The 17,500-nt window shown below is 34.6% G+C and overlaps 4 pseudogenes; all 4 read right to left on the bottom strand.

Moving 5' to 3' along the window:
• The window catches only part of LOC126409478 (NAD(P)H-quinone oxidoreductase subunit 5, chloroplastic-like), a 3,397-nt pseudogene extending 1,020 nt beyond the window's left edge, over nucleotides 1–2,377 (bottom strand).
• A 2,472-nt stretch (nucleotides 2,378–4,849) lies between these two features.
• On the bottom strand, nucleotides 4,850–6,120 carry LOC126409480 (NAD(P)H-quinone oxidoreductase chain 4, chloroplastic-like; annotated as a pseudogene).
• A 4,944-nt stretch (nucleotides 6,121–11,064) lies between these two features.
• LOC126409479 (NAD(P)H-quinone oxidoreductase subunit H, chloroplastic-like) lies at nucleotides 11,065–12,966 on the bottom strand (annotated as a pseudogene).
• A 9-nt stretch (nucleotides 12,967–12,975) lies between these two features.
• The window catches only part of LOC126409481 (protein TIC 214-like), a 6,155-nt pseudogene continuing 1,630 nt past the window's right edge, over nucleotides 12,976–17,500 (bottom strand).

The following is a 17,500-nucleotide window of genomic DNA, read 5'->3' as shown; positions in this document are numbered from 1 at the left end:
ATTCCTATGCATCCAACGAACAAAGTAAATATGGCCAATATAAGCAGGGGAAATAACATGGTATTGTCCGATTCATGCGGATATAGTAAAGTATGAGAGTCTTTTTTGAAAAAATGAGTACTAAAGATGATCGCATGGTTCTTACATAACCGGCAATTTTATATGTATTAGAAAACGAGCAATTGGAAAAGGAGGACTTGTCATTATTATTCCTTGTTGTTAAAAGCAAATTGCTGCTAACAGGTTTGGAACCTTCTTGCCCCCATATGGATATTGAATAGAAGGAACTATTTGTGTGTCCGCTGTAATTTTGAAAATGACTACGTAAATGCCCTTCGAAAGTAAGTAAATACATACGAAACATATAAAATGCAGTTAATCCTGCTGTGTAGAAAGCTATTATCGCAAAAATCGGTGAATACAACCAACTATCATTAAGAATTTCGTCTTTGGACCAAAACAAGCGAGGGGTGGAATACCACAAAGAGAAAGTGTACCTAAAAAAAAAGTTGTTTTTGTAATTGGCATATATTTAGTTAAACCGCCCATAAGAACCATGTTCTGACTCTTAGTCGGAGAATACCCAATAATGGGTTCCATGGAATGAATGATTGATCCAGACCCTAAAAACAATAATGCTTTAGAATAAGCATGAGTGATCAAATGGAATAAAGCGGCTCGATAAGAACCTATACCCAAAGCTAACATAATGTATCCCAATTGAGACATCGTGGAATAAGCTAAACTTCTCTTAATATCTCTTTGAGCAAGAGCTAAGGTAGCTCCTAATAGTACCGTTATTACACCTATCAAAGATATGATATTCATTATGTAAGGTATGGCTATGAAAAGAGGAAGAAGCCGAGCTACAAGAAAATTCCTGCGGCTACCATAGTAGCCGCATGTATCAGAGCCGAAATAGGAGTGGGTCCCTCCATAGCATCAGGTAACCATACATGAAGTGGGAATTGCGCAGATTTAGCAACTGCACCGAGGAATAATAAGAAGGCACAAAGCGTAGCAAATGAGGAATTCATCTCATTGTTATTAATGATCGAATCATTGAATATTTCGAATAAATCCTGAAATTCGAAACTACCTGTTATTAAATAAAAACCTAGGATTCCTAATAATAAACCAAAATCCCCCACACGATTGGTCACAAACGCTTTTTGACAGGCATTTGCTGCAATTGGTCGGGTAAACCAAAACCTATTAACAGATAGGAACACATTCCCACTAGTTCCCAAAAAATATGGATTTGTATCAAATTGGGACTAGTAACTAATCCCAGCATCGCTGTATTGAAAAAACTCATATAAGCAAAAATCTCAAATATCCTCGGTCATGAGACATATAATTATCACTATAGATAAGAACCAGGATTCCAACAGTAGTGATTAATATCGACATAATAGAAGTAAGTGGATCAATCAAGTAGCCGAATTCTAAGGAAAAATCACTAGTGATGCTCCAAGACCATAGATATTCATAAATTGAGCTACCATTGATTTGCTGGATCGCCAGCTTAGTGGAAAGACCATAACTATACTTAACAATAAAACAGCGGGAAAAGCCCATATACGACGAATATTTTTTGTTGCTGTCGGATTAAGCAGGAGTTCCAATCCTATTAACATAGTAACTAGAAGCGGAACGAAAGGTATAATCCATGCATATTGATATGTGCGTTCCATAACCATAATAATAAAATTAAATCAAACCTTTTTCCTCTATTTTCTTCTAATTAATTATATTAATTATTGTTCCCAATTCACATTCATCACCAGTTCTTATTTATTTTTTTTTTTAACACAAACCAAAATAAGGATACGAAAAGAATATTCTTTTTTATTAATCTCGCTCTTCCTCGACTATTTAAAATTTGACCCAAGGAGTTACAATTGAATTGGTCAAATGATATAATTAAGCAAATTATTGCTTAATACTAGGGGTGAAGTAATTATTAGCTTTTGATATGGATCATGAGATCCGCAAATAACTCAACCCAACAAGATCTTTTATCCAAAATCATTAACTAATTTAAATTTAATTTGAAACTGATTGATTGGCTTCCACCAGAACTTGTGGGAAATTCTATGATACTTGTAACCTCCCATATGGGTGAAGTAAGAAGGTGAAGTAAGAGGTTACTTAAATTGCCTTAATCAAGTTCAAGTAATGTTCAAGTAATGGATCATTGAACAAAAGTATTATTCGAATCGTGGGGGCGCTATGCTTTAATGGGATCAATTGGTAGAGAAAATCTTATTGTTTTATCTCATGTAGGTAATTAATTTCTGGTTATTGTTATTAAATGTATTACGACGGTAGGTATATGTAGGTTATATATATGGTCTATTTGAAATAGACTGAGATAGGATTGTAACCTTTTATTTTATTTATTTTTCTTTTTATATTATTTATCTGCGGGGGTCGATTTCATCGGTAGTTGATACCATCGATCCTAATGAATGGAGATATGAAACAATTAGTACAATTTTCTTTCTTCTGAGATTTTCATTGTATGCAATAATAATGATAATGAATACTTCAAAAAGAGAAAAAGATAACTATTTTTTTCTATGAGAGTTATACCTAGCGAATCGAATCTCCTTTCTTTTTATTCTCCAACTTGAGTTTGAGTCCCTAGCAATAATTTAGTTTAGTCCCTATTATATGCTATATGCGCATATTTGTATGTTATGAAGAAAATCTATAAACTAAATAATAGATATATGAATAGAAAGAATTAATGATCTATTTTGAACAATACATGTCTTTCACATTCAACTTAGAAAAGTTCATTTTTGCATGGCGGTTCCAAAAAAACGTACTTCTATATCAAAAAGCATATTCGTAGAAATTTTTGGAAGAGAAAGGGATATTGGGCAGCGGTAAAAGCTTTTTCTTTAGCTAAATCCATTTCTACCGGTTATTCAAAAGGTTTTTTTGTACGACAAAAAAATGAAATAAAAAAAGCAAAGAATAAATAATAATGTGATAAGAAACCCTTCAAATGATCTAAATCAACATCAATCAATGATTGGATAAATTAATGATTCTGTATCATATATTGGGCCCTCAAAATGGCACTATTTGTGTTTTAAAGGGCGTTATTAGACGCAAGATACAAGGTTCAATATAGTGAATAGAGTGCATTTTTATATGATTTGCGAGATGGGGATTGCCATTTTCCCCATCGATTCACTATTTTCCCCATCGATTCACTATTACTAAGCTTTAAGGTAAGCTAGTAACAATTATGGAACCTTCAAATATTGACTTGAATGGCTATTCTTCGATTGATTCAATAATCATCTATTGCAATTGCATTGAACCTCTCAATATCGACGATTGAATATGCATGAGTTAGTATTACTTCGAACAAGCCGCCATGGTGAAATCGGTAGACACGCTGTTCTTAGGAAGCAGTGCTAGAGCATCTCGGTTCGAGTCCGAGTGGCGGCATTCTCTAAAACAAAAAAGGACACAACGGATCCTTTAATTCGATACCATATTTACATTCGGTAATTAAGGAAGGGTTCCCTTTTTTTATAACTATAAAAACAAAAATGATTGTTTATGATATTTGCAACTTTAGAACATATATTAACTCACATATCTTTTTCGATCATTTCAATTGTGATTCCTACTCATCTGATGACCTTGGTCTATGAAATTGTAGGACTATGTGATTCGTCAGAAAAAGGCATGATAGCTACTTTTTTCTGTATAACAGGATTATTAGTTACTCGTTGGATTTATTCGGGACATGTACCATTAAGTGATCTATATGAATCATTAATGTTCCTTTCATGGAGTTTCTCCCTTATTCATATAGTTCCATATTTTAGAAACTATAAGAATTTTTTCAGTAAAATAACCGCCCCAAGCGCTATTTTAACCCAAGGCTTTGCCACTTCGGGTCTTTTAACTAAAATGCATCAATCCGCAATATTAGTGCCTGCTCTCCAATCCCGTTGGTTAATGATGCACGTAAGTATGATGTTGTTGAGCTATGCAGCTCTTTTATGTGGATCATTATTATCCATAACTCTCCTGGTCATTACGTTTAGAAGAAAGATAGATATTTTCGGTAAAACCAATCATTTATTAATTAGTTCATTTTCTTTTGATGAGACCCAATACGTGAATTTTTCGTTTAGAAATTATCACAGGTATCAATTGACTCAGCGATTGGATTCTTGGAGTTATCGTGTCATTGGCTTGGGTTTTACCCTTTTAACTATAGGTATTCTTTCAGGAGCAGTATGGGCTAATGAGGCATGGGGATCTTATTGGAATTGGGACCCCAAAGAAACCTGGGCATTTATTACTTGGACCGTATTCGCGATTTATTTACATACTAGAACAAATAAAAGTTTGCAAGGTGCAAATTCAGCAATTGTGGCTTCTATGGGATTTCTTATAATTTGGATCTGCTATTTTGGGGTCAATCTATTAGGAAGAGGGCTACATAGTTATGGTTCATTCACATTAAACATCTAATTGAAGAAAAAAACTGCAGAATACATAGAAAGATTGTACACATACCCTTTCATTCTCATATACCCCTCTCATATACCATAATATTATTAACCATAATATTATTATCTCATTTATACATTATATGTATAAGGTGAAAGATATATATGTAATCAGAAATATCTGTAGTTAAATAATAAAAACTACAGATATTTCTGATTACAATTTCCTTCATTTAATTGCATTTTTGACTTGATAGAAGGAAAAATCTTCTTTTCCTTTTGATTGGTCTAGCCAACGATTGATTTGTTTGTAAACAGCAGTGCAGGATTATTGGATTGGATCTTCTGTGCTGCCCATAACCATAAAAAATCCATCCATGAAAGCTACCCATGAAAGTAATTAGATAGAATAGTTTCTACCTTGTCAACTGATAGTGAAAGAACGAAATCTGGATAAATACCAATACCTATTATAGGTAAAAGGATACACATCAAAATAAAGATTTCTCGTGGTCCAGAATCCACAAAGTGAGACTTGGGAACATTGAATAACCTGTATCCATAGAACATCTGGCGTGACATAGATAATGAATAAATAGGAGTTAATATCATTCCAATTGCCATTACAAAAGTAATTAGTATTTTTGACATTACAAGGTATTTTGGGCTAGTAATTATTCCCAAAAATATCACAAATTCTGCAACAAAACCACTCATTCCTGGTAATGCGAGAGAAGCCATTGAGAAGCTACTGAACATCGTAAAGATTCTTGGCATTAGTATAGCTATTCCCCCCATTTCGTTAAGATAACGAAGACGTATTCTATCATAACTTGTTCCTGCCAGGAAAAAAGTGCAGCACCAATAAATCCATGAGAGATGATTTGTAAAATAGCTCCATTGAGTCCCGCATCGGTTATAGAACTAATTCCTATTATTATGAAACCCATATGAGATACGGAAGAATAGGCTATTCTCTTTTTTAAATTGCGTTGACCAAGAGAAGTTAAAGCTGCATAGATTATTTGAATAGTCCCTACTATCATCAACCAAGGAGAAAATATGGAATGGGCGTGGGGTAATAATTCCATATTGACCCGAACCAACCCGTATGCTCCCATTTTTAATAAGATTCCAGCTAGAAGCATACATGTACTGTAATGCGCCTCTCCATGGGTATCTGGCAACCATGTATGTAAAGGTATGATCGGTGATTTGACAGCATAAGCAATAAGGAAACCCAAATAAAATATTATTTCCAATGCCACGGGATACGATTGATTAGCTAATGTTTCAAAATTTAATGTTGGTTCATTGGAACCATATAAACCCATACCTAGAACTCCCATTAAGAGAAAAATGGAACCTCCTGCAGTGTACAAAATGAACTTTGTAGCTGAGTACAGACGTTTCTTTCCTCCCCACATGGATAAAAGTAGGTAAACAGGAATTAATTCTAATTCCCACATGATGAAAAAAGTAAGAGGTCTCGAGAAGAAAATGATCCTATTTGACCACTGTACATTGCTAACATCAGGAAATGGAACAATCGCGAATTTCGGGTAACTGGCCAAGCCGCTGAAGTAGCTAAAGTAGTGATAAATCCTGTCAATAAAATGGGTCCTATAGAAAGTCCGTCGATTCCGAGTCTCCAGTGAAAATCAAAAATATTTATCCAGTTAAAGTCTTCTTCCAATTGGATTAATGGATCGTCCAATTTAAAATGATAACAGAATACGTAGGTCGTTAGAAGGAGTTCAAATAAGCAGATACAGATAGTATACCATCGAACTACCTTATTTCCTCTATGAGGGAAAAGAGCAATTAAGGAACCCGCGGATATGGGCAAAACAACAATGATTGTTAACCAATAAAAATCACTCATAGTAAAGACAAAATACACTTTGATTTGACCAGAAAAACCCGCGCTCGGATTTTTTTATTTATCGAGTACGGGTTTTTGTCGGTAAAGAGGAATCAAATGGATTCAAGGGGAGTTTTTTGTAACGTATTAATAAGCTAGACCCATGCTACGGGTTGTCTCATGCCATAAATAAACCCGTATACTTAAGAAATCCGTTGGACAAGCAGATTCACATCTCTTACAACCTACACAGTCCTCCGTTCTTGGTGCGGAAGCAATTTGCTTAGCTTTACATCCGTCCCAGGGTATCATTTCCAGGACATCTGTAGGACACGCTCGTACGCATTGGGTACACCCTATACATGTATCATAAATCTTTACTGAGTGTGACATTAGATCTATTAATTTTTTTTGGAACGTCATAAATTTTCGGTCTGGTAGCTTTAGTAAATGATTAAATATTTTGGCACCAGACGAATCGGTGATTAGACCATAAAGTTTTGTTAGAAATCTATTTCTGATCTGTTCATGAGATAGGCCCAAGATACTTTGATCTCTTATCTTTCATCAAACATGGTCATATCAGTCAATACACGTTTTGCTAATCTATAAATGAATTATAGTTATATATAATAAAGAAAGAAAACGTATAAATTTATTGTACTCTTATTCCTAATCCATGCTTATGATCCATTGATCCATAACGTGAGTCGAGTGTCTATTTACTTCTACAGAGTGACATAACGTATATGTCTTTATATATTTTATTTGAGTAAAGGTTCCGACTACCGACTATTTTTATTTATTCAATAAATTTGATTGATTGATACGAGTTGATTTTCTGTTACGATAGATCGAAGAAACAATAGCTGGTCCAATAGCTGCTTCGGCGGCTGCAATAGCGATAACAAAGATCGAGAAAACGTCTCCCTTTAATTGGCGACTATCAAATAAATCAGAAAATGTTATGAGATTCATATTAACAGCATTCAGTATAAGTTCAAGACACATAAGTGCTCTAACCATGTTTCGACTTGTGATCAATCCATAGATACCAATAGAAAATAAATAGGCACTCAAAACAAGTACATGCTCGAGCATCATTGACCAACTCCTCGTCAATCTCGATTCATTTCAATATAAACAACAATTCAACTGATTCGATTAATTAAATGAGAAGATTCTACTGAATCTAATTCAATTATCAATCCATATAATATATATAAGAAATACAGTACCAAAAAGACACTGAAATGGGTCGTCGAACTAACAAAAACTTTGAAATATGTCTCATGAACAATATTCCAATTTAGGGTGGACAGATAGATGCGATAACAATTACACGGAGGTTGCTTTATTTTATTTGGTTGGTTTGTTATTTCCAATTCTAAGTATCTATTCCCGGCGAGCCATAGCAATTGCGCCCACTAAGGAAACTAAAAGGATTATAGAAATCAGTTCAAATGGAAGATAAAAATCTGTTGATAAATGAATCCCAATCTGTTGAACATTACTTGTCAGGTCCTGTTCTATGATCTGGTTTGATCTTGTAGTCCAAATAATCCCGTACCATGACGTGTTTGGGATAGTAGCAATTAGTGAAAAAAAAATACTTGTACAAACTAGCGAAGTGAATCCATCTCCGACAGTCCAAAATGAAAAGAATTGTAATATTCTGAACCATTCATAAACATCACAGCAAATAAGATTAAGACATTTATGGCTCCCACGTAAATAAGTAGCTGCGCAGCAGCTACAAAATAAGAGTTCGATGGAATATAAAATAAAGATATACAAACAAGAACCAATCCCAAGGAAAAGGCAGAATAAATTGGATTGGTAAGTAATACCACTCCTAGACCTCCTACTATAAGACCTGATCCCAGAGATACTAAAAGAATATCATGTATTGGCGCAGGTAAATCCATTATGTGTTAAATAAGCGATAAATAAGTCAAAATATCTCATGATCTTACTGGTCGGGAAAAAGTGGGTTACCCTTTTTTATATCTAATAGTTCTTACCCCAGCGTGGTGTGGGTTTATGTAGATTGAGTTAATCAATTGAACGGGCCAATCTTGCTTTTGTCTTTAGTCGAAACAGAGTTCGTAATTTCATATTTTAATTAAACAAATAAGGGCTATGGCTATAATGGCTATATATATTTATATATTCAAAAAGTAGTTATAATCCTCACAAATCTAGTTATTCTTTGTCTGACATGAAAGAAACTTACCTACTTTTGATCAAAACTTAGTCTTATTTTTAATTTAATTGGTAATCGTTCTTGAATCAAGGGGTTTCTCCATAGATATTTTTATTGGAGTTGAGTTCATAATTGTTCGAACTGTGTAATCTCCAATTACAGACATTGGTAACCGACCCAAAGCAATTTGATTATAATTTAATTCGTGACGATCGTAGGTGGAAAGTTCATATTCTTCAGTCATTGATAAACAGTTTGTGGGGCAATACTCCACGCAATTACCACAAAATATACAGATTCCGAAATCAATACTATAATTAAGCAATCGTTTCTTTCTAATATCTGTTTCTAATCGCCAATCAACAACAGGTAGATCTATCGGACATACGCGAACACATACTTCACAAGCAATGCATTTATCAAATTCAAAGTGGATTCGCCCACGGAAACGCTCTGATGTGATCGATTTTTCATAAGGATATTGAATAGTTACAGGTAAACGATTTGCGTGAGATAAGGTAATCATGAAACTTTGACCAATGTATCTTGCAGCTCGTACTGTCTGTTGACCATAATTCATGAACCCAGTCACCATAGGAAACATATATCGTGAATATCCATGAATAATTTGATGTTTCTTTCTCTTGCTTGAGAGAGGATAAGAATCTGGAATATCCTATTCTGTTATAGCGAAACAAGTTGGGAAGAAGTTGTCAATAATAGATTACCGAGAGCAATAGGTAAAAGAGATTTCCACCCAAGATTTAATAGTTGATCCATTCTCAGCCTAGGTAAAGTCCATCTTGTTGAGATAGGAATGAACAGGAACAAATAAGCTTTAGCTAATGTAATGAGGAGACTAATTGTTGTTCCAAAGACTTCACTAGTTTTATTTATTTCGAAAAGTTCAGTAATTGGTATATATGGAATAGGAAGATTCCACCCTCCCAAGTACAGAACTGTTACGAATAATGAAGAAACTAGTAAATTGAGGTAAGAAGCAACATAAAATAAACCAAATTTGATACCTGAATATTCAGTTTGATAACCTGCTACTAATTCCTCCTCGGCTTCCGGTAAATCAAAGGGCAATCTCTCGCATTCTGCTAGTGAAGAAATTATAAAAACTATGAACCCTATAGGTTGACGCCAAAGATTCCACCCCCAAAAACCATATTTTGACTGCGCCTCAACTATATCAACCGTACTTGAACTGTTAGATAATCATAGTCGATGATAACATCACTGTTCCCATCTCTATTCCAGAACCGTACATGAGACCTCAGCTTCATACGGCTCCTCAATGGTCACGAATAAATCTAAGGTATGCTTCGGTATTACATCGGCATACCATAGGAAAAAAGAAAGATGAATCAAAATGCTCATAAGTGAACTAGACCAGTGGGATTCTGTCCGCGATAAGATAATAACAAATAAAAAGTACACTTCTGAATCCATCTCATCCTTTATTCTTTTTGCTGAGTTTCTTGTTCAGTAATAACTTAACTCGATCTTTCCATAAGATACAATAAATAGTCAATCCATTTTTCCTTCCTGTTCTTCTCTTCTTTCTCAGAAGGACTATACTATATAAATAAAGGATTACTTCGTTCCTGATAGTTATTTTTAAATCAGTGGATAGGAGCTATACTCTGGATCGGGATCACGGGGAAGTACTTTTTGATCATTTCTACCAACTTCAAGCCCTCATTATGACTCCTTTTATGTAATGTCAAAATATCCGTTTGGATACGTTACATTATCTCCATTACTAATCTTTTGTGTACCTTGGTGTTCCTAACCGTCCACTCAGTTTTGGTGGATCCTCGGTATGGTAATAAATACAAGAGTAAAAATTCCATACAGTTGATCTTTTGCGCCCGCTTCAAGTCCTGATGGCTAATCGATACTTGGGGTAAACAGCTTCCGCTGCTTATGTTTAGCTCCACTTTACTCTCGTACGTAGGTAATGAGACTCGATCTTCTTACTGCGAATTCATAAGCAGTTTTGTTTCACTCATATAACTATCTGGTTTAGTTCATAGATCCCAGTGATGAATAAAAAAGAGTTCTATCTATATATTCAATCAACCAACTTCTTTCCTAGAAAAAGCAAAGAAAGAGGTAGGAGTGCGTATTCCAACGAATCACACGTAGAGATATTGATAACACACATGGAGTTAACGGTATTTCATAACTTATAGATTGAGCAGCAGCTCGTAAACCACCTGAAAAGGAATATTTATTATTTGATCCATATCCGGACATAAGAAGTCCGATAGGGGCAATACTTGAAATAGCGATCCATAGAGAAACACCTATACTGAGATCGGTTAGTACAAGGTGATGGCCAAAGGGAATTACTGAATAACTCAGTAGAATTGATACGACCGCTACGGATGGGCCGACACTAAATAAACGAATATCTCCTCTAGATGGAAGAAGATCTTCTTTGAAAAGTAGTTTGACCCCATCCGCTAGAGCTTGAAGAATGCCCAGGGGCCGGCATACTCAGGACCAATTCGTCGTTGTATCCCTGCAGATATTTTTCTTTCTAGCCACACAATTACTAATACCCCTATTGTGATTCCCAATACAAGAGTAACAATAGGTACAAGTAACCATATGAGCCCATAGGCCTCTTTTGAGGATTCCGATCTGAAAAAAGAATTGATAGCTTGTGCTTCTTCAATTATCATTTCAACGATCAACTTCTCCCATAATGATATCTATACTACCTAGTATTGTCATAATATCAGCCAATTTCATTCTTTTAACTAGCTGAGGAAGAATTTGCAAATTGATGAAACCGGGTGGACGTATTTTCCATCTCCAAGGAAAAACACTATTATCTCCTATCAGAAAAATACCTAATTCTCCCTTTGGGGCTTCTACTCTCACATAAAGTTCTTGTTTTGACAATTCAAAACTGGGAGAAGGCTTTTTACTAATGAATCGATATTCAAAGTCGTTCAATTCTGAATCTTTTGTTCCAGCAAAGCGTCGGAATTCTAAATTTTCATAAGGTCCCCCGGAATTCCTTCCAGAGCCTGTTGAATAATTTTGATGGATTCCGTCATTTCGCCAATTCTTACTAAATAACGAGCTAATGAGTCTCCTTCTTTTTGCCATTGGACTTCCCAATCGAATTCATCATAACACTCATACCGATCGACTTTACGAAGGTCCCATTGGATTCCGGAAGCTCGTAGCATTGGTCCTGATAAACCCCAATTTATGGCTTCCTCTCCCCCAATAAAACCTACCCCTTCAACTCGTTCCAAAAAGATGGGATTGCGCGTAATAAGCTTTTGATATTCAACAACTCCCGTTAAAAAATAATCGCAGAAATCTAAACATTTATCTATCCAGCCATGAGGTAAATCAGCAGCTACCCCCCGATACGGAAATAATTATGCATCATTCGCATACCTGTGGCAGCTTCGAATAGATCATATAACAATTCCCTCTCTCTGAAAATATAGAAGAAAGGAGTCTGCGCACCGATATCGGCCATAAAAGGTCCAAGCCATAACAAATGCGAAGCTATACGACTCAACTCCAGCATAATTACCCTAATATAGCTGGCTCTTTTAGGTACTTGAATATTTCCCAATTCCTCAGGTGCATTAACGGTTATTGCCTCCGTGAACATAGTAGCTAAATAATCCCAACGTGTTACATAAGGTAGATATTGTATAATTGTTCGGTTTTCCGCAATTTTTTCCATTCCTCTGTGTAAATAACCCAATATGGGTTCACAGTCGATAACATCTTCGCCATCTAGAGTAACAATGAGTCGAAGAACACCATGCATTGACGGGTGGTGAGGACCCATATTGACCACGAGGAGGTCTTTTCTTGCGTCTGGTACAGTCATATGTTTTTATTCTCCGATTCCAATTCATTATTCCATTTCTCCGATCCCAATTCATTATTCCATGAATTCCTGAAAATGAAACGAGGTTCATCCAAATTCAAGATCTAATGAACCGAATAACTCAAACGAATTTCCAAACTAACCAGTTTTTGGTTCTCGAATACCCAATTGACCAATTAATTCCCTATAACGCACTCGATTTTTCTTTGATAAATAAACCAGCAGTCGTTGGCGTTTCCCCAGAATTTTCCGCAGACCCCTCTGAGATAAATAGTCTCTTCTGTGCAGTTTCAAATGTGAAGTAAGTCTCTCTATCTTATTGGTAAAATTAAATACTTGGAATTCAACAGAACCCCTTTTTTCTTCTTGTGGAATAACGGATATGGGCGAATTCTTTACCATACAAATAAATTCTTCTCTTTTTTTCTTTTTGTTCCCACGGATATAAATCTTCCCAATCAAGAATAATAATACCATTTATTTTGTTCTGGTGTACACAATAATCTGGATTGATTCATATATTACTCTTTTTCTATCAAACAAATCAAAATGAATATGAATAAATAATAACAATAAATTTATTCAGATACAAAGGGATGGTATATTCCTGGGCTCACGAAACAGAATGAAAGGGAAAGGGACCTAAAAAGATTCTGTCGATTCATTCCTAGGTCCAATTGATATGTGACTGAATCTTGTGTATCAGAGTCTAACTGACTGAATCTTGTGTATCAGAGTCTAACTGACTGAATCTTGTGTATCAGAGTCTAACATAAGGTATGTATTTATTTGCATGTTCTCATATACCAGGCGCGTGATAAAGAGGGAAATTGATTGTAACATCAGCGAATTCCAAATTGCTTATACATATGGATCCTTGACATACTGAAACGACTCCCATTATTGGTATCAAACCAATAACGATTCATACAGGCTAAATCTTCTAATCGATGAGTGGGCCAAAGAAACACTTTCCATTTTAGAGAGTTATTTGTATCTGTATCAAAATGCTTATCCCTATTTACAAATTTCTCAAACCCCTGCGCATTAGTCTTAGCTCTATTGCAAAATACTGGATTCTTATTCACAAGGTTCCTATTTCGGTAATTGAAACGGCTTATAATTCTCAATTCTCTACGATGGCTAGGAGATAAAATATGTTCAGGAACAAGCAAATCATAATTATTATTGTCCCCATTCACACGCACTCCTCCGTGTCGTGCAATCGAGCCATTCAAGTCATTCTTATCAATATGTTTTTTACCTGGTATCCTCGATTAGTTTGGTACTGAACCTTATGGGTCAATGAAATAGCTATGGTTTGATACATAATCGAAATTCCATCCCATTTGATAGACAAACGAACCGGTTCAACAATAAATATTCCCCTTTTTATCAATTCTGGAAGAGACAAATCCTTATTAATCAGCATTACATCTAGACCCATTTCTCCTCTTTGAATAGAGGATATAGCAATTTCATTCGGATTCATAAGTCTAAGCAGTAGACAATATACCTTGATATTATTGGTCATTCTTTGATTGAAAGAATCACCCCATCGGAGTTGAAAAAGAAAATATTTTTTCAAAAATAAGTCTAGTTCCGCTTCCTTCTTGCTCTTGAATTTCTTTTTCTTTCTGCGTTTCTTAATATCTGAACCCGCGGAATTTGCTCCAACATCTTTTTTTGGTTTCTTATATCAGATATAAGATTTCCTTGGTGCTGTCGTTCTTTCTCGTCCCGGTTCCCATTCTCTAATTCAAGATATCCCTTTTGATTAGATTCTACTTTTGGTTTTGGATTAAATCTTTCTTTTTGATTAGATTCCACCTTTGGATCTATATAAAGATCGCTTGTTTTGTTTCCATGAAAATCAAATAGAAGCAATTTGATTGGTATGATCCACGGATTAGTCTTATATCGATCGTAAAGCGGCACAAATTCTGGTAAGAACCAAGGGCGCAGATTCGATATAGTATGATCTAACATTTGTTCATTCATTCCCATCCAATCAAAAAATAACTCTTTTTGCTTTGTTTGGATTTCTTGATGAATTCTGATATAAAGATAAAGAATATCTTTCTTATTGGTCCCAGTCTTAGTAGTTTTCTTTTTTTATTAATGAAAGTTCTGATACCCGTACTAGTCCTAGTTTCAATATTGTTTCTAGGGTAAAAATTGGTGATTCTCAATTCCAAATATTTTCTATCTAGATTTGGATCCCTATCAATTGTATATTTATCTTCTAGGCTATCATTTATAGTTGTAGCATAAAACGATTTGTATTTATGTGTATTGTAATTAGAAATCTCTCCGTGCCTGTTTACTTGTAATGGTGATCCATAAATATTGGAGTCTTTCACATCTTCATAATTAAGATATTTATATGATAAAAGATCATATCTGTAGTGTTTTTTAATTTTTTTTCGCAACTCGGACTCTTCAATAAGTCCAATTTATATTTATAATAATCCTTTTTACCGGAATGAATTAATTGGTCTTTTTCTTCATATGAACCCAATTTTGGTGAGTCGTTATTTTTAATCGTAAAATGCTGATTGACTTTCTTTCTCCATTTTAGAGGTGCTAATCTAGACCATTTGTCATGGGAGAAATTGTATTGATAATGGCTCTTTAACCAGTTTTTCCATTCACTCATTCCAGAATTCCGCAGTTTCTTGTGTTTTGATTCTGAATCAAATATTCCTCGTGTATGGAAATAGTCATGGAAATAGTCTTTTATTCTATCCTTAATAAAAGGATATGTTCTGTAGTAATGAAATATGGATTCTGACTTATATTTGTTACTAACTTGGGTTTGCAATAATTTGTAAAACACATAGGCTTGAGACAAAGAAGATAAGTCGCAGTAAATCGGTGAATTACTATCACTACTTATATTAGTAGTATAAGTAGAAAGAGATTTTACAGTCGAAATGAAGGGAATTATATTTGGATTCGTTTCATTAGTATCCTTTTCCTTTATTTCGTCATTGTAAGTGTATCCATTTAAAGTATTTTTTGTTGAGTCAAGAAAAAATTGTGCATTGATCCTGTAAATGTTAGTGATACATAGAAGGATACCCATGTATATTCTTTCAATGAAAGATTTCATAAAAGAGTTCCATTTAGAGATTAATGGGGCACTTCTTCTTTTTTAGATATTTGAAAAATATGTTTCCGTGATTCGGTTCTTTTATTACTAAAATTTCCCTTGTTAGTACTAATATCTATATCCTCAATATCTGGAGTTAGAGGTTTTTTTTTCTTGTCTTTTCTAATCTTTTCTACTTGATCCCAGATTTTGGTTGTCTTATCAGCCAGATCATTAATTTTTCTTTCTATCAGTGAATCATTTGTCCAATCTCCGGATACAATTATAATGGGTGATTCATGGATGATTTTTTTGGAATCTTTCTCATTTTGACTTGGTTCTTCATTTTGACTTGGGTCATAGACTCGCGTCACTAAGAAAAGAGTTTCTTCACTTTTCTTTTATAAATAGAACTATTTTGATAATCCATCTTATTTTTTCGTTGAGAATCTTTAGAAAACCTTTTATGTTGTCTTTTATAATTCTTAGAAAGAAAAAACCTGTCTTTTTGACTTTTCTAATTTTTTTTCGAGTGTTTTATTAATGGGTTCAAAAAAGAAAGGTTTTTTTCGGGGAGAGCCAAAGGGGACTTCTGTTTCCATCCCCCAGATCGTTAAAAAACAGAAATTTTTTGTTTTTTTCTTAGATCCTTATGATGGGATCGTAGCTTTTTTCTATGCCAAGGTTTCAGAGAGAAAGGAAATAGGATTTTTATCTGAATACCGTCTGTTAACCAATCTTTTGGAAATTCTGTTTCCGATAATTGAACACCATTATATGTGCATTTGACATGCATTTCCCTACTCCATTCGGTCAAATCTTCATACCACTCAGGGAATTGAAATAATAACATACGACCAATATTTTTAACTATTATCAATGAAGGTAATATGATGTATTTTCGAAGAATCGAGTGGGTTACTAATATGGAACTCCTTATTGCTTGAGCAAATATAATATTATCCCAAGTTTCTGCTATTGCTATCCGTTCCTCCTCCTGTCTTTATCCTCTTTTCTTTTATACTCCTCTTCGTGTTCTTTCTCCATTTTCTCTTTCTCTTTTGCCCCTTCACCCACATAATCAGATGTTTGTATTTTGGGCTTTTTTCCTCCATCCAATTCCTAAAAATGAGGTTCATCATCCTTGAGATATCAAAAGAAAACAAAGGTGTTTTGTCTATTCTGTCAAAAAAAAGGGGGAGTGTACATCTGTTTGAAACATTTCCCAAGTGACTGTTTTACGTCTTTGAGCCCGCATCGACCCTTTGATTATATCACGACGAAAATCTGATTGTTGCGAGTAACGTATCAAGGCCATTTCATGTTCTTCTGCTTGATCACCATTTCCTTTTCCTCTTTGATCACCATTTTTGGCTTGATCACCCTTTTCTTTTTGGCTTGATCACCATTTCCTTTTCCTCTTTGATCACCTTTTTCGACTTGATCATCACTATTTTTTCTTGATTACTATCGGTGGTATTACTGATATTATCAGTAGTATTATTGATATTATCATTGGTATTAATGATATTATCAGTGGTAGTATTGATGATATTATCATTGGTATTAATGATATTAGTATCCTCATCGGTATCAGTGTCAGTATAAATTACTACACGTTTGGCTTTTCTTGAACGAATCCCGTGATCCTCTGTGGATTCTTCCTGATCATCTTCTTCCTCCTCCTCCTCCTCCTCTTCTTCAAAATCCAAATCAGAAGTCAGTTTGTATAACCATCGAGGAACCTTTTTCTTAATTTCTTCAATTTGAAGATTACTCATTTTTTGATCATTCGGATCAGCTCTAACCATATCGAATACTTTTTCTTCTCCCCAAAAGCAAATTGTTTGAAACGAGTTCTTGATTTCTCAGCTTCTTCAGCTTCTTCTGTAAATTCACCAATTGAGACTGATGAATCCTCAATGCCTGTAGATAATGATTTTACGTCAAGTTTATATATTTCGTG

Source organism: Nymphaea colorata, unplaced genomic scaffold (genome assembly GCF_008831285.2).
Source record: "Nymphaea colorata isolate Beijing-Zhang1983 unplaced genomic scaffold, ASM883128v2 scaffold0374, whole genome shotgun sequence".
NCBI classification, from domain to species: Eukaryota; Viridiplantae; Streptophyta; class Magnoliopsida; order Nymphaeales; family Nymphaeaceae; genus Nymphaea; species Nymphaea colorata.
This window is presented reverse-complemented; position numbering and strand designations above follow the sequence as displayed.